The sequence below is a fragment of the Pongo pygmaeus genome, chromosome X (assembly GCF_028885625.2).
Source record: "Pongo pygmaeus isolate AG05252 chromosome X, NHGRI_mPonPyg2-v2.0_pri, whole genome shotgun sequence".
NCBI classification, from domain to species: Eukaryota; Metazoa; Chordata; class Mammalia; order Primates; family Hominidae; genus Pongo; species Pongo pygmaeus.
Window position 1 is genome coordinate 131,718,482 of NC_072396.2, and position 22,945 is coordinate 131,741,426.

At 35.6% G+C, this 22,945-nt stretch overlaps 1 pseudogene; it reads left to right on the forward strand.

Moving 5' to 3' along the window:
* Positions 1 to 267: 267 nt before the first annotated feature.
* Positions 268 to 18,652, forward strand: LOC129024193 (calcium-independent phospholipase A2-gamma-like; annotated as a pseudogene).
* The last annotated feature ends 4,293 nt before the right edge of the window (positions 18,653 to 22,945 follow it).

The window sequence follows — 22,945 nt, forward strand, 5'->3', positions numbered from 1 at the left end:
GAAACGAGATAAGCTTCATGAGACCTCTGACATCCTGGCCCTACAGGAGATAGTGAACCTTCTTACACACCGGATATATCACTACTACTAGCAACATTTGACAAAGCCATCACACAAAAATTATAACCAAGAACTCATACAGAGTTTTTGCCACTGAAAGCGCCCAGAGTCAAAGCTAGATGACTATAAACTATATACATTAAAGTCAGATCTTCAAGGAGGTAAAAAATAAATAAATTCAAAAATAATAAGAAATGCTCTACCCGGATGAGAAGGAACCAGAAAACTAATGCTGACCATAAAAAAACAGCTTTACAACACCACAAAAAGATTACACTAACTGTCCAGCAACAGATCCAAACGAAAAATGAAATCTTTGAAATACCAGATAAAGAATTCAAAAGGTTAATTAGAAAGTTATTCAATGAGATTCCAAAGAAAGTTGAACACCAACACAAAGAAATTTAAAAAATAATTCAGGATATGAGTAAAAAATGTCCTAAAAAGACAGATTTTAAAAAACAAACAGACAAAACTTCTAGAAATAAAAGATTCATATAGGGAATTAAAACATGCAGAGTAAGGTTTTAAAAACAGAATAGACAAAGCAGAAGAAAACAATTATGGAGCTTGAGGACAAGGCTTTCAAAGTAATACAATCAAATAAGATAAAGAATAAAGAATTATGAAATAAAGTATTGGACAAAGATGGGATTATGTAAAATATCCAACCCTAAGAATGACAGGTGTTCCTGAGGAAGAAAAAAAGAAAGAAAACAGTTTGAAAACCCTGTTTGAGGAAACAATTGTTAAAAACTTCCCTGGTCTTGCTAGAAATTTAAAGAACTGAATACAAAAAACTCAAGGAATTTCTGGGAGACTCATGGCCAAAAGATGTCACCAAGGCCTATATTAATCAAGCAATCTAATGTCAATGTAATAAGATAATTCTAAGGGTAATGAGACAAAAGCATTAAGTCACTTATAAAGGAAAACCTATCAAACTAGCAGCAGACTTAGCAGAATCTTAGAAGCCAGAAGGGATTGGCATACTATCTTTAGTCTCCTCAAACAGAATAACTGTCACCCAAGAATTTTTTGGCACGCAAAACTAAGTTTCATAAATGAAGAAGATAAAAAGTATTTTCCAGTTAAGCAAATTCTGAGGGAACTTTTTACCACTAGACCAGCCATATAAGTAATGCTCAAAGGAGTTCTAAACATTAAATAATAGGTCAATATTCACCAGCATAAAAAATACTTGAAAGTATAAAACTTACATGGCTTATAAAACAATAACACAATAGAAAAATGAAACAACTAGATAACAACATGATGATTGGAATGGTGCATCACATATCAATAAAAACTTTGAATGTAAGTAGTCTAAATGCTCCCACTTAGAGATAAATATTGGCTGAATGGATTAAATGTCACAAAGTAAATATCTGCTGTCTTCAAGAAACTCACTTAACTTGTAAAAATTCTTAGACCCTTAAGGTGAAGAAAAAGAAAAAAAATTTCCACAAATGGAAGGCCAAAACAAGCAGAAGTGGCTATTTTTATACCAGATAAAACAGACTGTAAACCAACAACAGTGAAAAAAGACAAAGAATGCCATTATATTATGATAAAGGAATAAATTCAACAAGAAAATATAACAATCCTAAATATATACTCACCTAACACCGGAGCTCTCAGATTAATTAAACAAGTACTGTTAGACCTACAAAAAGAGAAAAACAGTAATACAATTATAGGTTGAAATCTTTCTAGTGATACAGCATTAGACAAATCACTGAGGCAGGAAGTCAACAAAGAAAACTGGACTTAAACAGGATACTAGAATAAATGAACTTAACAGAAATTTGCAGAACATTCTACCAAAAACTGCAGAATATACATTTTTATTCATCAGCACATGGAACGTTTTCCAAGATAGACCATAGGATGAGCCACAAGATAGTCTTAATACATTGAAAAATATTTAACTAAAATTAAGTATCTTATGATATGACAGTGGAATAAAACCAGAAATTAATTTCAAGAGTAACTACCAAAACTATGCAAACTAAACAATCAGCTCTTGAGTGATCTTTAGGTAAATGAAGAAATCAAGATGGAAATTATTATTTTGTAAATGAATAACAAGACTGACACATCTTCAAAATCTCTGGATAGAGCAAAAGCAGTACTAACAGGAACATTTATAACACAAAATGCCTAAATCAAAATGACAGAAATATCTCAACTGGACAACCTAACATTACCCCTCAAGGAACTAGAAAAACAAAAATAAAAATAAACCCAATGGAAGCAGAATAAAATAAATAACAAAGATCAGAGCAGAACTAAAAAAATGAAACAAATAAATAATACAAGGATCAATGAAATAAAAAATTGATTCATTGAAATGATGAATCAAATTGATGGACAACTAGATAAATCACCCAATAAAAGAAGAGAGAAGATTCAAGTAAGCTCAAACAGAAATGACAATGTAGACATTAGAACTGATACCAAAGAAGTAAAAAGATTTTCCAAAACAACTATAAACATCTTTATGAACACAAACTAGAAAATATAGAAGGAATGATTAAATTCTTGGTAACATACAGCCACCTAAGCTTAAATCAGAAAGAAACAAAAATCCTGAACATAGAAATAAAAATTAGTGAAATTCATTCAGTAATAAAGTTTCCAACAAGAAAAAGCCCAGGACCACACACAGATTATCAATCAAATTCTATTAGACATTTAAAGCAGAACTGGGGCCAATCCTACTGGAACTATTCCAAAAGATCAAGAAAGGGATAATTCTCCCTAACTGATTCTATGAAGCCAATATCACCCTAATACCAAAACCAGGAAAAAAAAAACACAACCGAAAAGAAAGTACAAACCAATATCTCTGATGAACATAGAAGCAAAAATCCTCAACAAAATACTTGCAGACGAATCCAACAGCATATCAAAAAGATAATTTACCACAACCAAGTGGATTTTCTCTCAAGGATAAAATGATGGTTCAATACACACAAGTTAATAAATGTAATTTATCACATACATCAGAATTAAAAACAAAAATTGTATTACCAGCTCAATAGATGCAGAAAAAGCATTCGACATAATTCAGTGTGTTTTCATGATAAAAACCCGCAACAACTAGGCACAGAGGAAACAAACCTCAAAATAATAAAAGCCATATGTGAAAAACCCAAAGCCAATGTCATACTGAATGGGGAAAAGATGAAAGCATTCCCCCTAAGAAATGAACATGATAAGAACGTCTACTTTCACCAATTCTATTCAACATACTACTGGAAGTCCTAGCTACAGCAATCAGGCAAAAAAAAAAAAAAAAAAAAAAACGAAATGAAGGGTAACCAGATTGAAAAAGAGAAAAAGAATTCAAACTGTCTGTGTTTTCCAATAATATGATCCCATATCTTGAAAACCCGAAAGATTCCCCAAAGGGACTCCTAGATTTGATAAATGAATTCAGTAAAGTTTCAGGTTACAAAGTCAATGAACAGGAATCACCAGCACTACTATACAACAATGTCCAAACTGCAAATTAAATAAAGAGCTCAATCCCATTTAAAACAGTAGCAAAATATATAAAATACTTACAAATATACTTAAAAGATATCTACAAGAATAACTACAAAATACTGATGAAAGAAATAATAAGTGACACAAATGAAAAAATATACTCCGCTCATAGATTAGAAGAATCAATAATATAAAAAAGACCATGCTGCCCAAAGCAATAGCAACCTACACAATAAATGCAATTCCTATACAAATACCAATGCCAGTTTTCACAAACTTAGGAAAAACTATTCTGAAATTTGTAAGGAACCAAAAAAAGAGCCCAAAGAGCCAAAACAACCCTAAGCAAAAAGAACAAATCTGGAGGCATTACATTACATGACTTCAAATTATACTACAAGGCTATAATACCCAAAACAGTATGGTACTGGTATTAAAATAGACACATACATCAATGGAACAGAATAGATAACCCAGAAATAAAGCCAAATACTTACAACCAACTGATCTTGTAAAAGTCATCCAAAACATACACTTGAGACAGGACACCCTATTCAATAAATGGTGCTGGGAAAATTGTATAGGTATATACAGAAGAATGAAATTAGATCTGTATCTCTTGCCATATAAACATTTATCTCAAAATGGTTTAAAAGCTTAAATATAAGATCAGAAACCATAAGAATTCTAGAAGTAAATCTAGAAAAATCTCTTCTGGATGCTGGCACTATCAAATAATTTGTGAATAAGTCCTCAAATAAAAATTCAACAAAAAGTAAACAAATGGGACTTAATTAAAGTATTTCTGCATATCTAAAGAACTAATCAACAGAATAAATAGACAATCTATAGAATCAAAGAAAATATTCACAAACTATACATCCAACAAAGAACTAATATTTCTACAAGTAACACATCAGCAAGAACAAAATGAATAATAACATTAAAAAGTGGGCAAACGATATGGGTAGATATTTCTCAAAAGAAGACATACAAAGGGGCAAACAAACATATGAAAAAAATGCTCAACATCAAGAATTATCAGAGAAATGCAAATAAAAACCATCAGGAGATATCACCTCACCCTAGTCAGAATGGTCATTATTAAAAGTAAAAAATATATATATCATAAATGTTGGTTCAGATGCAGTGTAAAGGGAATGCTTATACACTGTTGTAGGGAATGTAACTTAGTACAACCTCTATTAAAAAATACGGATTTTTCCAAAGGAACTAAAAGTGGACACATTATTTGATCCACAATCCTAGTACTGGGTATCTACTCAAAAGAAAATAAGTCATTATATCAAAAAAAAAAAAAAAAAACCTGCACTTCTATGTTTATCACAGCACAATTGATGATTGCAAAGCAATAGAATTAACCTAAGTACCCATAAACCAATGAGTGGATTAAAAAATGTGGTTTGTGTATATATATATATATGCATATGTGTGTGTGTATATCACATTTATGTATATATATATACACACATTACATATACATTTATTGTTATGTATATATACTCATACACACATCATGGAATATGTGTGTGTGTATACCACATTTATGTATATACACACATATACATTTATATTTACATACATATTTATGTGTGTTTGTATATATTACACATACACACATTGTTAAATACTACTCAGCCATTAAAAAAAGAATGAATTCATGCCTTTTGGAGTGACTTGGATGGAACTGGAGGCTATTATCTATTATCCTAGGGGAAGTAACTAAGGAACAGAAAACTGAATAACACACATTCTCATTTATAAGTGAGAGGTAAGCTATGGGTAGGTAAAGGCATACAGAGTGGTATAATGGACATAGGAAACTCAGAAAAGGGGAAGGTAGGAGGGGTGTGAGGAATTAGAAAATCACCTTTTGGGCAAAATTTATACTATTTGGATAATTGGTATACTAACCGCTCAGTCTTTGCCACTATAAAATTTATCCATGTAACCAAAAACCACTTGTATGCCTACAGCTATTGAAATAAAAATGCCCAAGTTCACAGAGTGTGTTACTTGCAGAATTTAGATTCCAACTCTGATTGATTTAATTTCAAAGTTCTTCATTTTAACTAATATGGGGCAAGTGTTTGCAAGCTCATTTCTTTGCACGTCTTATAAACCTCCAAACATATTTTTTTTCTCTTTTATTTTAGATTCAGGGGTACATGGCAGGTTTATTATATAGGTAAATTGTGTGTCACAGGGGTTTGGAATACAGATAATTTCATCATCCAGTTAATAAGCATAGTAAATTATAGGTAGTTTTTCAACCCTCTCACTCCTCCTATTCTTCACCCTCAAGCAGGACCTGGTATGTGTTGTTTCCTTTTTTGTGTCCATGGGTACTCAATGTTTATCTCCAGTCATAATCCAGAATATGTAGTATTTAGTTTTCTGTTCCTGTGACAGTTTACTTAGGATTATGGCCTCCAGCTTCATCTATGTTGCTGCAAAAGATATGATCATGTTCTTGTTTATGGCTGCGTAGTATTCCATGATGTTTATGTACCACATTTTCTTTATCCAGTCTACCGTTGATAGATATTTAGGTTGATTCCATTTATTTGCTATTGTAAATAGTGCTGCAATGAACATATACATGCAAGTGTTTTTATGATAGAAAGATTTATATTCCTTTGGGTGTATACCAAATAATGAGGTTGCTAGGTTGAATGGTATTTCTTTTCTTTCTTTTTTTTCTTTTTTGAGACAGAGTCTGCCTCTGTCACCCAGGCTGAAATGTAGCGGTGTGATCTTGGCTCACTGCAACCTCCACCTCCTGGGTTCAAGTGGTCCTCCCACCTTGGTCTCCCAAGTAGCTTGGAATTACCAGTATGCACCAACATGCCCAGCTAATTTTTTGTATGTTTAGTAGAGACATGGTTTCACCATGTTGTCCAGGCTGGTCTCAAACTCCTGATCTCAAGTCATCTGCCTGCCTCAGCCTCCTGAAGTGCTGGAATCTCAGGCATGAGCCACTTCACCTGGCTTTAATGGTATTTCTGTTTTAAGTTCTTTGAGAAATCGCCACACTGCTTTCCACAATGGCTGAAGTAATTCATACTCCCACCAACATCGTATGTGTTCCCCTTTCTCTGCAACCTCACCAGAATCTATTTTTTGCTTTTTAAATAATAGCCATTCTGACTGGTGTGAGATGGTATATGATTGTGGTTTTTATTTGCTTTTCTCTAATGATTAGTAATGTTGAGCATGATTTTATATTCTTGTTGGCTGCTTTTTATATTCTTGTTGGCTGTGTGTATATCTTCCATTGAAAAATCTGTGTTCATGTTCTTTGCAACACTTTTTAATGGGGTTCTTTAGCTTTTGCTTGTTCATTTGTCTACATTCCTTACAGATCCTGGGTATTAGACCTTTATGAAATGTATAGTTTGCAAATATTTCCTCCCATTTTGTAGGTGGTTTGTTTATTGATAGTTTCTTTGTGCTGTGTAGAAGTTCTTTTGTTTAATTTCCATTTGTCAATTTTTGTTGTTGGCATCTTCTTCATAAAATCTTTGCAGGGCCTATGTCTAGAATTATGTTTCCTAGGTTTATTTCAAGGGTTTTATTTATCGTTTTATTTTTGAGATGGAGTCTCGCTCAGTAGCCCAGGCTGGAGTGCAGTGGTGCAATCTTGGCTCACTGCAAGCTCCGTCTCCTGGGTTCATGCCATTCTCCTGCCTCAGCCTCCCAAGTAGCTGGGACTACAGGCGCCCACCACCACGCCCAGTTAATTTTTTGTATTTTTAGTAGAGGTGGGGTTTCACCGTGTTAGCCAGGATGGTCTCGATCTCCTGACCTCGTGATCCACCCATCTCGGACTCCCAAAGTGCTGGGATTACAGGCGTGAGCTGCCGCGCCCAGCCTATTTCAAGAGTTTTAAATAGGGTTAGCTTTTACATTTTAATCTTTAATCCCTCTTGAGTTGATTTTTGTATATAAGAAAAGGATTCAACTTCAATCTTCTGCATATGCCTGTCATTTATCCCAGCACTATTTATTGAACAGAGAGTCCTTACCACATTGCTTGTTTTGTAAACTTTGTTGAACATCAGGTGGGTGTAGGTGTGTGGCTATATTTTGGCTTTCTATTCTGTTCCATTGGTCAGTGTGTCTGTTTTTGTCCCAGTACCATGCTGTTTTAGTTACTGAAGCCTTGTAGTATAGTCTGAAGTTGGGTAATGTGAGGCCTCCTGTTTCATTCCTTTTGTTTAAAATTGCCCTGGATATTCGAGCTCATTTTGGTTGGCTCACTGTAACTTCTACCTCCCGGGCTCAAGTAATTCTCATTCCTCAGCCTCCCAAGTAGCTGGGGTTATAACACACCCAGTTGTTCATTTATTTATATATATTTTTGTATTTTTAGTAGAGATGAGGTTTTGCCATGTTGGCCAGGCTGGTGTTGAACTCCTGGCTCCAAGTGATCTGCCTACCTTAGCATCCCAAAGTGCTGAGATTACAGGCATGAGCCACTGTGCCCCACCACATACGAATTTTAAAATAGTGTTTTTTTAAAAAAAAATCTGTGAAGAATGTTATTTATAGTTTGATGGGAATAGCATTGAATCTATAAATGGCTTTGGAGAATACGGCCATTTTGTCAATACTGATTCATTCTATACATGAGCCTGGAATATTTTTCCAGTTCTTTGTGTCATCTCTGAATTCTTTGAGCAATGTTTTGTAATTCTGATTGTACAGATCTTTCAGCTGCCTTGTTAGCTGTATTCCTATGTATTTTATTATTTTTGTGGCAGTTGTGTATTGGATTGCATTCTTGATTTTGCTCTCAGCTTGGATGTTGTTAGTGTATAGAAATGCTACTAATTTTTGTTCCTCAATCTTGTATCCTGAACTGTGTCAAGATTGTTTATCAGATACAGGAGCTTTTGGGCACAGACCATGAAGTTTTCTAGGTATAAAATCACGTTGTCTACAAGCAGAGATAGTTTAACTTCCTCTCTTCCTATTTAGATGTATTTTATTTATTTTGCTTTTCTAATTGTTCTGGCTAGGACTTCCAGCACTATGTTTTACAAAAAAGGTGCAGGTGGGCATCCTTCTCTTGTTCTGGTTCTGCTGGGGAAGGCACGCAGCTTATGCCCATTCAGTATGATGTTGGCTGTAAGTTTATCATAGATGGCTCTTATCATTTTTAAGTCTATTTCTCCATGCCTAGTTTGCTGATGGTTAATATGAAGTGATACTGAATTTTATCAAAAGCCTTTTCTGAATTTATTGAGATGATCATGTGGTTTTGTTTATAGTTCTATTTTTGTGGTGAATCACATTGATTAATTTGCATATTCTAAATCAATCTTGCATCCCAGGGATAAAGCCTACTTGATCTTGGTGGATTAACTTTTTGGTGTACTGCTGGATTCAGTTTGCTAGTATTTTTTTGAGGATTTTGGCTTCTGGCATCTATGCTCATCAAGGTTATTGGCCTGATGTTTTCTTTTTTTGTTGTCTTCCTGCCAGCTTTTGTTATCAGGATAACACTGGCTTCATAGAATGAGTTAGTCAGGGATCCCTCCTTGTTGATTTTTTGGATAGTTTGAGTAGCAATGGTACCAGTGCTTCATTATAAATCTGATGAAATTTGGCTGTGAATCCATCTGGTCCTGGCTTTTTTTCTTGTTGGCAGGCTTTTTATTATTGATTCAATTTTGGAACTCAATATTGATCTGCTCAGGGATTTAGTTTCTTTCTCCTTCACTCTTGGGAGATGGTTTTTTTCTGGGAATTCACCCATTTCTTCTGGGTTTTTTAATTTGTGCACATAGAGGTGTTCATAGCAGTCTCTGAGACTTTTTTGTGTTTCTGTGGGGCCAATGATAATGTCTCCATTGTCATTTGTGATTGTGTTTCTTTGGATCTTCTTTATTTTTTATTCTTTATTAGTTCATAGTCTATGAATCTTATTCTTGCATTCAATAAACCAATTCCTCAGTTCCCTGATGTTTTGTATACTTTTTTGTGTCTCTGTTTTCTTCAGTTCAGCTCTCATTTTGGTAATTTCTTGTCATCTGCTAGCTTTGTGATTGGTTTGCTCTTGTTTCTCTAGGTGGAATGCGAGGTTGTAAATGTGAGATCTTTCTAACCTTTTGATGTACGTGTTTAGTGCTATAAACTTTACTCAACATTGTTTTAGCTGTGTCTTGGAGATTATGATATGTTTTATCTTTGTTCTCATTGTTTTCAAATTATTTGTTGCTTTCTACCTTAATTTCATTGTTTACCCAAAAGTCATGCAGGAGCAGGTTGTTTAATTTCCATGTCATTGTATGGGTTTGAGTAATTTTTTGGTGTTAATTTCTATTTTTATAGTGCTGTGATCCAAGAGTGTGTTCAAATATATTTTAAATAATCAACATCTAATTATTAGTTAAGCATAACTATTAAAGAACAAATGATGTTACTCTGAATTTGAAAACTAATCACAAGGTTTCTTTTGCACACACTTTACCACAGAGAAACTAGTGGAGACGTACAAAATGACTTGTGCAAATGTAAGCATTAATTTTTTTTTCAGTCAAAGGAGTACTGGAATGTGAACTCAAAAAAAGAGATGCATGCACTATTTTTTGGTGCATTCAAATATTTTATTGTAAATGAGTTCTGCAGATGATATAATTCACATAGCTAGTATTATCTTAAGTTCAATAGGGTGTTGAAGGGTCAAACTCACCTAATTGTTAATGTTAAATTTTTACAGGGAGTCACTATTTCTACACATTTGGGGAAAATAAAGTTCTATTGAAAAATTAGGATTAATTTAGATGTTGGCTTTAAAATATACCACTTGTGATAGTATTGCATAGATTTTTAAATTTGGCTAACATGTTTTAAGCTTTCCCTTTCACACAAAGTAAACTTTGGTTTGAATAGAGGTGCTCAATATAAAAACACTGCTTTTTAAATTATTCAACACTTGTTATAATTACCTATGTTAACTTCAATGTGGAGACAATGCAATATTCTTACATTTTCATTGCAAATTGAAGCTTTTGCAATAATGCCTATTAATTAATCCAAATTGGCCACCTTGAAATAAAGGTTTCAGTATGATAATTTTTTATATGTGAAAATAAAACTTGGTGTCTTTTTTACAGCTAATTATTATAATGGCAATTTTAACAATTTTCTTCACAAAGGAATGTAGAATCAGTTAAACTTTGGGGTTCTAATTAAATTAACAATTTTCAATGCCACAAGGAAGCACAGATAAAGTTACAAACAACATTGATTATTTCCAAACTTCAATCTCTGCCTGTTGTCATTATTATGCACAGGTCTCTAGGCTCTCTTAAGGCAATGCATGACTTATTTAAAAGTAAATTTTCAGTGATGTCAGTAAAAATGGGAGAGTATAAAACTACCAAAGCCCATTGTTCCACAAAAGCAGATATTTATATGGCATAAACTGACACAATCACATTTAGAAGAGCTCTGGGAACTAATCAGAAATTCACAGCAACAAAGTAAATATTTTTAAAAATCTGAATCTCATTAAGAAATTTTGTAAGTGTTTTACCGACCCTAAACCCACCCCATACTTCTCAGGTTGATGGTGGCCTTAAAGAATATCGCCCACATCTGGTTATAAATTCCTAGCGATGGAGAGAGACAATAAATCATATACTCCAAGAATTATAGTTTTTTAATTTTTTTTTTAATTTTTTTACCTATTTGGTGACACCCTGAAGTATCAGCTCAAAGGGCTTCCCTTTTTTTTTTTCTTTTTTTCTTTTTGACAGAGTTTTGCTCTTGTTGCCCAGGCTAGAGTGCAATAGCACGATTTCGGTTCACTGCAACGTCCGCCTCCCGGGTTCAAGCAATTCTCCTGTCTCAGCCTCCAGAGTAGCTGGGATTACAGGCGTGTGCCACCATGGCCGGCTAATATTTTGTATTTTTTGTAGAGACAGGGTTTCACCATGTTAGTCAGGCTGGTCTTGAACTCCTGATCTCAGGTGATCCAACAGCCTTGGCCTTCCAAAGTGCTGAGATTTTAGGCATGAGCCACCATGCCTGGCCAGGGCTTCCCTTTATTTCACCTAGCTCAGTACTCTAGCAGGGCTGAAGTGGTTACCCTCAGGGAATATTGTGGAAAACATTTAAAAGTAGGTGCATTATTTGTTGCCACATAGGGCAATGGATAGTAGTGGGGTAAATGATAGACAAACTAAAATGATTGAGAATAAAGGCTGGTTACTGAGACATATTGGGAGTAAGGGCTTTAAAAAGCTGCCACATATTTCTGGGAATCTAAGATGTCATGTGCGTGCCCAGGACTGGCATGTATTCAGAAGTTACGTGAGAAGTCCCTAAACTTTCGCCTTTGGCTACCTTTGGGAGACTCACAGGCAAAAAAATGAAGGCAAAGTTAGTTTTGGGAGACTCACAGGCAAGAAATGAAGGAAAAGTAGAGTTTTAAACTGCCAGGCCAAGTGTTGAAGGCATAAACCAACACAAATGCAGAGTCAATCTGCACAACTGGGAGGTTTTTGTTATCGTTTCTTCAGACATTTAAGGAAATATCTGTTGAGTCACTAGCTCATTGCTAAGCTAATGTTAAACAGGTTTTTGTGGTCACGCACAACAAAGAATATGTACTTTACAAAATTAGTTCAGATAAGTCAATAAAGAAAAAAACAATTGCAATAAGCAATAACAACAAACTTTGGAGCTCGAACAATCTAATTTCCAGAGTTGCCATATTATAATGTACCAAATGTCCAGTTTACCAGAAAAAAATATAAACCAGGCAAAAAATAGAAAATATTGCTCTTACACAGCAAAAAAACAAAACAAAACATAAAAACTACTAAAATCTGTACCTGCAAAAGCCCTGACACTGGATTTCTAAACAAAAATTTAAATCAACCATTTAGAATATGATCAATGAATAAATAGAAACAATATACAAAGAAATAAAGGAAGGTATGAGAATCTCTAACCAAATTGAGAACATTAGTAAGGAGATAGATATAACCAAAATGAACCAAATAAAAAATTCTGAGTTAAAAAGTGCAATAATTGAAATGAAATAATTACTAGAGTAGTTCAACAGCAGGTTTTTTTTTTTTTGAGACGGAGTCTTTCTCTGTCACCCAGACTGGAGGGCAGTGGCGCGATCTTGGCTCACTGTAAGCTCCATCTCCCGGGTTCACGCCATTCTCCTGCATCAGTCTTCCCAGCACCTGGGACTACAGGCGCCCGCCACCACGACCGGCTAATTTTTTTTGTATTTTTAGTAGAGACGGGGTTTCACTGTGTTAGCCAGGATGGTCTCGATCTCCTGACCTCGTGATCCGCCCACCTCGGCCTCCCAAAGTGCTGGGATTACAGGCTTGAGCCACCGTGCCCGGCCTCAACAGCAGTTTTAAGCACGCCAAATAAAGGATGAAGGACCTTGAAAACAATTAATTGGGATTATTTAGGCTGAGAAACAAAGATTTTTAAAAAAATTTAAAATACACAGGATACAACAAATTTATGAATGTATGCATGATGTAGTTCCAGAAGTAGTACAGAGATAGAAAAGACATAAATATAATTTGAAAAAACAGCTCTCAAAATAGTCCCAAATTAGGTTATAGACATAATTCTAAATATCAAGAAACTCAATAAACCCTAAGTAGAATATTCTCAAAGACATGTACTTTGAAAAACATATAAAACTCTCAAAAAACAGACAAAAAGATAATTTTTAAAGCAGCAAGACAGAAGCAGCTTGCCACTTACAAGAGAATCTCAGTAAAATTAATAGCTAATTTCTCATCAGAAACCATGGAGCTCAGAAGACAGTGGCAAGTGTTCAAAGAAAAAAATCTGTCAATCAACAATTTTATATTTGTTAAAATTATCCTTCAAAAATTAAAGAGAATTTAAATCACTTTTACATAAACTAAATCTGAGAGAATGTTATGGACTGAATGTTTGTGTCCTCCCTAAATTAAATTATATGTAAATTCTCATTGTGCCTATATTTGCAGGTAGGTTAACTAAAGAGGTAATTAAAATTAAATGAGGTCATAAAAGCAGAGCCCTGATCTTATAGGATAAATGGGTTTGTGAGAAGAGACACCAGAGAGCAGTTTCTCTCTGTCTCTCCCTCTCTTTCCCCCATCTCCACAAGTGCACAAAATAAACTTCATGTGATAGTAAAGTGGTCATCCGCAAGCAAAGCAGAGAGCCCTTACCAGAAACAAATTCCTGTGCAAAAGTTGATATTGTATATTTCAGCCTCTGGTGTTGTGAAAAAAAAATGAATTTCTATTGTTGTACCTAGCCTATGTTAGTCTGTTACAGTAGCCTAAGCAGTCTAGTGTAATTTATCACTCATAAACCTTTCATACAGGAAATAATAATGGGATTGCTTTATCTTGATGACCACAAAATATGTAACTATGTAAGTTGTGACAAGAACAGTAGAGAAGCAGAGCTATATAGGAACACGGATTTTGTATACTATTAAAGCTAAGTTTGTAGTAATTAAAACTACATTGTTAGCAGTTTAAAATATACATAGTAATCCTCAAAGAAAGCCCCTGGAAAAATTATGCAAAAAATATGCAGAATAAAAGTTAAGAAAGAAATCTAACAGGTGCATGCATACACAAATGAATAAAACATAAAAAAAAGTAATGAAGAAAATGAGAAACAAAAATGACATAAGATATACAGATAAATAATAGCAAACTTGGATATCAATAATTTTTTTGTAATTTTTAAAAAAGTAAATGAATTAAACTCTTCAATTAGAAGGCACATATTTGCATAAAGGATAAAAAGAATTAATCAACTATCAGAGGTCAGTAAGAGACACACTTAAGAACCCAAACCATAAATTGATTACATGTAAAAGAATGGAAAAATATATTCCATACAAACTTAAGCCAATGAGAGCTGAAGTGGCTACGCTAATAGCAAATATAAAAAACTTTAAAGCAAAAATTCTTACAAGACAATAAATACATTACATAATGATAAAGAATTCCATTAATCACAAAGTATTTTAATTATAAATATATACACAACAACAGAGTCAAAATATATGAAGTATAATCATTAGATTGAGAGGAAAAGTACATTGTTCTAAAATAATAGCAGAATATTTCAAAATCTACGTTTAATAATGGAAAAAATATAGAAAATGTAAACAAGGAAATAGAAGACTTGAAAAAAACTATAAACATATCAGACCTAAAAGATACACAGAGAACAACCTAGCCCCTATTACAAAGTAGGTTTTATTCCCAAATGTGCAAAAAATTTTCATGGATAGACAATATTTTATATGTGATAAAACATGTCTCAATAGATTTTACGTAACTGAAATCTTAAAAAGAACTTTACCTTACCCCCAAAAAAGAATGAAATTGAAAATCAGTAACTGAAGGAAATCTGGAAAGTTCACAAATTAAAGAAGAAACCTCTCTTAAAAGATTATTTTAAAAAATTACAAGAAAATTAGCAAAGTAATTTAGATAAATTAAAAAAAACAAAACGTATGAGATGAAGTAAAAACAGTACTTAAAGTAAAATATACAGCCATAAATGCTATGTTAATAAAAGAGAAGAATCTCAAATCAATACCTTTACTATACACCACCTTAAGTAACTAGAAAAAGAGAAAGCAAATTGAAAAACAGCCACAAGGAATAAAATAATAAAGACTATAATAGGATGAATGAAATAGAGAATATGAAAGCAATAGAGGGGATCAACAAACCCAAAAGTTGTTTTTTAAAAAGAGTAATAATTAAGTTATTAAAATGTATGTAGACTGACCATGATTAAAAGAGAGAAGATTTATATTAATAACTTCAGAGGAGAGGAGCAGAGCAAGACCATAGAGGACTCTCCAGAAATTCTCACCTGCAGAAACATCAGTTTGAACAACTACCCGTTACTGAAAACTTTTCACAAGAGCTAAGGAAACTGGGAGAGTCTTTTGTTTTTTTCCTGAGACCGAGTCTTGCTTTGTCGCCCAGGCTGTAGTGCAATGGCGCGATCTCGGCTCACTGCAAGCTCTGCCTCCCGGGTTCACACCATTCTCCTGCCTCAGCCTCCCCGGCAGCTGGGACTACAGGCGCATGCCGCTACGCCTGGCTAATTTTTCATATTTTTAGTAGAGACGGGGTTTCACCGTGTTAGCTAGGATGGTCTTGATCTCCTGACCTTGTGATCCGCCCGCCTCGGCCTCTCAAAGTGCTGGGATTGCAGGTGTGAGCCACCGCGCCCGGCCGGAACAGGGTGACTCTTTACAGTATCCAGATGCAGTACAGAAATATAAAAAGATGCACTGAGGGGGAGGATAAAAAGGGCAGTTTGACATTACCCACATCACCCCTCCCCCCACCTTAAGGAGCACAGTGTTGAGAGAGATACCTTCCACTTGGGGTAAGGAGAAAGAAGCCAGCACCAGACATTGTCTTAGCCTGTAACACTAGGTTAACCACAGTAAAACCTAGCACCAAGTAAGTTACCGTAAACCCAGACTCCAGGCTGGTATCTATAGTACTGAGTCACGAATATTCTCCAGTGCCAGGCCATATCCCACAGCCCCAGAGTTCAGGCATGCACACCAGAATTGATCTCTGGTTGGCACCACCACCAGACAGACTTTAGCAACCCCAGGCTCCCTCAGCCCTCAGTGGCAGGGTGACCATAGAGGTCCTGGGTTCCAGAACTTCCCCACTGCCAGGCAGGATTAAGTGGCCCTAGGCTTTAGGCCTACTCAAGCAAGCAACTGCATTTCCTGTTGTCGCCTAAGCATTGCTACAGGATTAGCCACATTCATCTACAAAGAGATTTTCATACAAACGAAGTAATATGTAAATAGACAAAAATGAAGCACATACTGGCAGAAAGCACTGTTACTCTCCAGGCAACCATTGTTTACATATTGGAATTTTGAAACCTAGCACTCCCACTCCCAAAGGACTTACTAAAATGAGCATTTGTATGTCCCATATTAAAAGTACTTCTAAACTATTTCAAAGGCTGTTTTTGGCAATCAGAATGAAATTATTTCACGTTTAGCTCAAATCAAGAGAAATTCTCAAATATTAAGAAAAGTATCAAATAATGACTGGTTAAAACAAACCAAAAAGAAAAGTGAAACAAGGCATAAAATCTCTGAAAAAAAATCTGACAAATAAATAGAAAAGTATCCTTTTCCAAAAGAGAAATGCCAGATTAGACATAAAAAGAAGACATAAGTAGTCTTTTTTATTATATGACTATTATAGCCACAAAACTTAAAAAGCCATTCTACTTTTCATCAAATTATGTTAACTCTTATTTCAAATGTGAGGAAAATGTGTCTCAAAAAAACAGGGGGAAAAAAAAAAAAACAATTCCAGGACATATCAGAACTTGAAGGTAAGCAGGTTGAAGAAGGGAAATTAAGTTCTCCAGATCTTGGCATACTGACTGATAAGTCAGGCTCAGAATCTTCTTTAGATACTGTGGAAAATCCTTCAAATCCTATTGCAATACTTGAAGTTCTTCTAGTTTCAACTAAAGTATTACTAACTTTCTTTTTCATCCCAGTGAAACTGTATAATCTTTTGTAGGTGGAATATTGGTGGACTTGTCCCCAAGTTAAATTATGATTTAAAGAGACACTTAGAAAAAGAGGAAAAGCCTACTAAAACCGAGCAGGCTATCAGCAAAGACAAAAATGCAGAGAAGAACAACCGTTTATCTCTTCAGGAAGAAATTATTATTGCAAGGGTGAGTATTGATAACAGAACCTGGGTGTTAGTTCAGGTATTAAGAAAAAGAACTGACCTGAAGTTCTGTATTACTGGGGTTGAAGAACTGAATTTTCATCATCTAGAATATATTGAAGGAAATGAGTGTCTGTTAAAGAAAGAATTATTCCATATTTATTCTGGCTGAGAAAAATTAAAGGTGAAACACCTTAGGCTGCACTTAGATAATTTTCGGCTTTAATTGCCTACGTGCATCCAGTGAAAGGGAGAGGAATCCCAATTTTCACAATTGATGACGGAGGAACAAGTTATGTGGTTGCTCTGCAGATACTATGAAAATTGGTTGAACTAACTCAGAAACCAGTTGATCAGCCCTTTGATTACATTTGCGGTGTAAGCACAGGTGCCATATTAGCTTTCATGTCGGAATTTTTTCATATGTCCTTGGATGAATGCGAGAAACTATAAAACATTAGGTTCAGATGTATTTTCACAAAATTTCATTGTTGGAAAAGTTAAAATGAGTTGGAGCCATGCATTTTATAGAAGTCAAAGGTGGGAAAAAATTCTTAAAAATAGAATGGGATTTGCGCTATTGATGGCAACAGCAAGAAACCCCACATGCCTTAAGGTAACTGCCATAAGTACCATAGTAAACAGAGGGATAACACCAAAATAATTTGATGTTTTAGAAACTATGGTGCTTTAGAAACTATAATTTGTTGCTTCTAAACATAGAAACCATGACCATTTTGCTGGAATCAACTGTCATTTCAGAGGGTGTCAGTATAAAATGTGGCAGGCCATTAGAGCCTCATCTGCTGCTCCAGGCTACTTTGCAGAATACACATTGGGAAATGATCTTCATCAAGGCGGAGGCTTGCTTCTGAATAACTATTTGGCATTAGCAATGCATGAGTGTAAATGTCATTGGCCGGATATCCCATTAGAGTGCACAGTATGCCTGGGCACTGGACATTCGGAGAGTGACATGAAAAACACTGTGATACACACAAGCTTGAAAACCAAACTTTCTAATGTTATCAACAGTGCTACAGATATAGAAGCAGTCTGTATAATGCTTGATGTTCTGTTACCTCCTGACACCTATTTTATATTCAATCCTGTAATGTGTGAAAACAACTCTAGATGAAAGTCAAAATGAAAAGCTGGATCAGCTGAAGTTAGAAGGGTTGAAATACATAGAAAAAAATGAAAAAATTTAAAAAGTTGCAAAAATATTAAGTCGAGAAAATATAACTCTGCACAGAATTGATGATGAGATATAATTGAAAACAAACATGTATGAAGGCTTTCTATTCTTTTTAAAGTTGCAATGAGTATATGCTTATGTTCTGATAAATGAAGTCCTGCTCAGAAGATTCACCAAAGTCAATAGGAAATGTGGGGTTCAACATCAGTTACATTTGAAATAATTATGAATTCTAGAGAATCCTGAAGAAGACTGTGCTTCCACCAGTTTGCACAGCATAGATAATATGCTTGGTTACATAATTCATATCAGAATTAGGTTTTTAAGATGTTAATAATTAAGTAAGTTTTAGGAGTCTCATTGTGATCATGGTATCATGGTATTAGTAGATGTTGGTGTTATTTTGTTTGATTTTGGGAAATGTATTCATATATGTGTCAAGCAAGGAACTGAAAACTATTACACTTTGTATTTTTGCTTTTGTCATCATAGTCATGTTGAATTTATGTAATCATTGATTTTATTTCATGTGGAATAGCTAATTGCTTCTTAAAATTATGTTATTTAATGTTTTCATTAGCTACACTCTACAATCCACATAATACCTTTTATTTTAAAATTACTTAAATATATGCAGAAAGTAGAATTTTTATTAAAACACTTTTATGCTTGAAATATGAGAACCAAGTACGGTTTTCTATTCAAAATTTTCTTATTTTGATATTGTTTGGCTAAAAAAGATAAAGTTTCATTCAAACACTTTTCTCCTTAAAATTTCAAGATAAAGTACATTAACTTTTCTATGTCTAACCCTAGCATATCCTTCCCTGTTATAAAGTTGATTGCTGAAATTTACTGAGAAAATATTCCCATCATTAACAAAAATAAAATATTGAAATAAAAAAGGATAGAGGTTCAACATCTTTAGTCATTATGGAAGTGCAAATCAAAGTCATATGCCAGTTCACACCAACCACATTTGTCATAATTAAAAAAAACAGGAAATAGGAATTGTTGATAAGAATGTGGAGGTATTGGAACCCCTGTACATTGCTGGTGAGAATGTAAAATGGTGGTGCTACCACGGAAAACACATTGGCTCTTTGTTAAAATGTAAGCATAAAATTTCCTTACAAGTCAGTATGAGTACTTCTTAATTGTATACCTGAGATAACTGAAAACATATGTTTTTAAAATAACTTTTGTCCAGATGTTCATAGCACCATTTTTTACTGCAGCTGAAAAATGGAAACAAACTAAACGACTATAACCTACTAAATAAAATGTGGCATAGCCATACAATGGAATATTGTAAATCTGTGAAAATGAATGAACAAATTACATAAGGGATTAACCTCAAAAACATTATACTAAGTGAAAGAAGCCAGATACAAAAGGCCAATATTGTGTGATTCTATTTTTGTGAAGTGCCCAGAATAGGCAATTTTATATGGAAAGAAAACAGAGTAGTGCTTTCCAGGGGCTGAGTGAGGGAAAATGGGGAGTAACCACTTAATGTGTATAGAGTTTCTTTTTAGGATGATGAAAATGTTCTAGAATCAGTGGTAATGGTAATAAAACATTGTGAATATACTAAAAGCCACTGAATTGTACCCTTTAAGATGGTTAAAATGGTTAATTTTATGTTATGTGAACATTATTTCTCTAATAAAGTAGATTTTCAGCAACAAAGGGCCCATTAGAATGGAAGCATACTCTGAATGGTTATTAGTTATTAACTCCTAACATGCAAAATATTTTTAGGTAGCGTTTTTATATAGAAGAAATTATATGACATTATATGAAGACATTAAGCATTGAGTGTCATTATTATTGATGTATAATGGATTCCCATCCAACATTATGGTGTGATTTTAAAATAAGAGCCAGGAAATCAAAAGTATTTTCTCTGGGGCTTAATCTTTGATCAGATCATTGAAAAACTTATGGCTTCCAGATTTGTGGGGGACAGATACTTTTACTCATTATACAATGCTGTAAGGCCACCCAGAGAGACTGGATTATGTACATTGACTATTCACATTTCCTTAGATATATTTATTTGAATGATGGCTTCTACAAAGTAGAGAAGTCTGTCGTTATGAGAGGTGAAGCCAGCTGGGCTTCTGAGTTGGGTGGGGTCTTGGAGAGCTTTTCTGTCTAGCTAAAGGATTGTAAATGCACCCATCAGCACTCTGTAAAAACGCACCAATCAGCACTCTGTGTCTAGCTAAAGGATTGTAAACACACCAATCAGCACTCTAAAAATGCACCAATCAGCACTCTGTGTCTAGCTAAAGGATTGTAAACACACCAATCAGCACTCTAAAAATGCACCAATCAGCACTCTGTGTCTAGCTAAAGGATTGTAAACGCACCAATCAGCACTCTCTAAAATGGACCAATCAGCATTCTGTAAAATGGACCAATCAGCACTCTGTAAAATGGACTAATCAGCACTCTGTAAAATTGACCAATCAGCACTCTGTAAAATGGACTAATCAGCACTCTGTAAAACTGACCAATCAGCAGGACACGGGTGGAGCCAAATAAGGGAATAAAAGCTGGCCACCCGAGCCAGCAGCGGCAACCCATTTGTGTCCCCTTCCATGCTGTGGACGCTTTGTCCTTTCGCTCTTCACAATAAACCTTGCTGCTGCTCACTCTTTGGGTCCTCACCACCTTTAAGAGCTGTAACACTCACTGCGAAGGTCTGCAGCTTCACTCCTGAAGTCAGTGAGACCACAGACCCACTGGGAGGAACAAACAACTCTGGACGTGCCACCTTTAAGAGCTGTAGCACACACTGCGAATGTCTGCAGCTTTACTCCTGAAGTCAGCAAGACCACAAACCCACTGGAAGGAAGAAGCTCTGGACACATCTGAACATCTGAAGGAACAAACTCCGGACACACCATCTTTAAGAACTGTAACACTCACTGCTAGAGTCTGGGGCTTCATTCTTGAAGTCAGCAAGACCAAGAACTCACTGGAAGGAACCAATTCTGGACACATTTTGAAGTCCCAGATGGGACTATTGCCTATTGCCAAGCGGTGAGTTCCATCAGACCCCTTTTGCTTGCTATTCTGTCCTATTTTTCCTTAGAATTCGGGGGCTAAATACCGGGCACCTGTCAGCCAGTTAAAAGCAACTAGCGTGGCCGCCGGACTAAAGACATGGGTGTGAGGCTTTCTGGGAAAGGGCTCTCTAACAACTCCCAACTCTTCAGAGTTGGGAGTGTTGGTTTGCCTGGAACTAGCTTATGCTTTTCCTGTACTTCTGGGCTGAGCTGAGGGTCGACAGAGAGGAAAGCCATTCAGCTCTGGGATCCGAACAACAAGTTGGTTGACCCTGTGGCCATGAGCGGAGCTCTCAAAGCCATGTCACCGAAGCGAGACTCGCCCATCTATCCTATCTATCGTGAGCCTTGCCTCCTGGGTCCTAATGCCTGTCAGACAAACTTCCTCTCACCTCTTCTCCAAGGCTAGTCCCACTTCTAAAAACCACTCCCTGTCTCTGGTACTTTTCTAGTTTCTCCTATAAGAATGATTTCTAGTATAAACCTCAGGACTCCGTTCCCTTCTTTTGGCACCTGGGCTCACCAATCAGAAAGACATAACTTTTGCCCAAAGCCCCACTGGGGTGGGGGGACTATCTGGAATTTTAGGACCCCTCCTCAGACTAGCAGGCTTAACAAAAGCTATTCCTGAAGCTAGGATATGGGAAGCCTCAGAAATGATATCCTTCCTATTCAAGTGAGGACAAAAGGCATTACTCTTCCAACTCTGGAGATCCCTCCCCTCCCTCAGGGTATGGCCCTCCACTTCATTTTTGGGGCATAACATCTTTATAGGACATGGGTAAAGTCCCAATACTAACAGGAGAATGCTTAGGACTCTAACAGGTTTTTGAGAATGCATCAGTAAGGGCCACTAAGTCTGATTTTTCTCAGTCCTCTTTGTGGTCTAGGAGGACAGGCAAGGTTGCAGGTTTTCGAGAATGCGTCAGTAAGGGCCACTAAATCTGACCTTCCTCAGTCCTCCTTGTGGTCTAGGATGGAAACTAGTGCTTCTGCTGCTGTGTTGGTGAGCGCAACTATTCCAGTCTGCAGGGTCCAGGGACCATTGCGGGTTCTTGGGCAAGAGGTGTTTCTGCTGCTGCTTCGGTAAGCACATCTATTCTGATCAGCAGGGTCCAGGGACCATTGCGGGTTCTTGGGTGGGGGGAAGCAAACAAACCAAAACTGCAGGTGGTTTTGTCTTTCAGATGGGAAACACTCAGGCACCAACAGCCTCACCCTTGAAATGCATCTTAAGCCATTGGGACCAATTTGACCTGCAAACCCTGAAAAAGAGGCAGTTCATTTTTTTCTGCACTATGGCTTGGCCCCAATATTCTCTCTCTGATGGGGAAAAATGG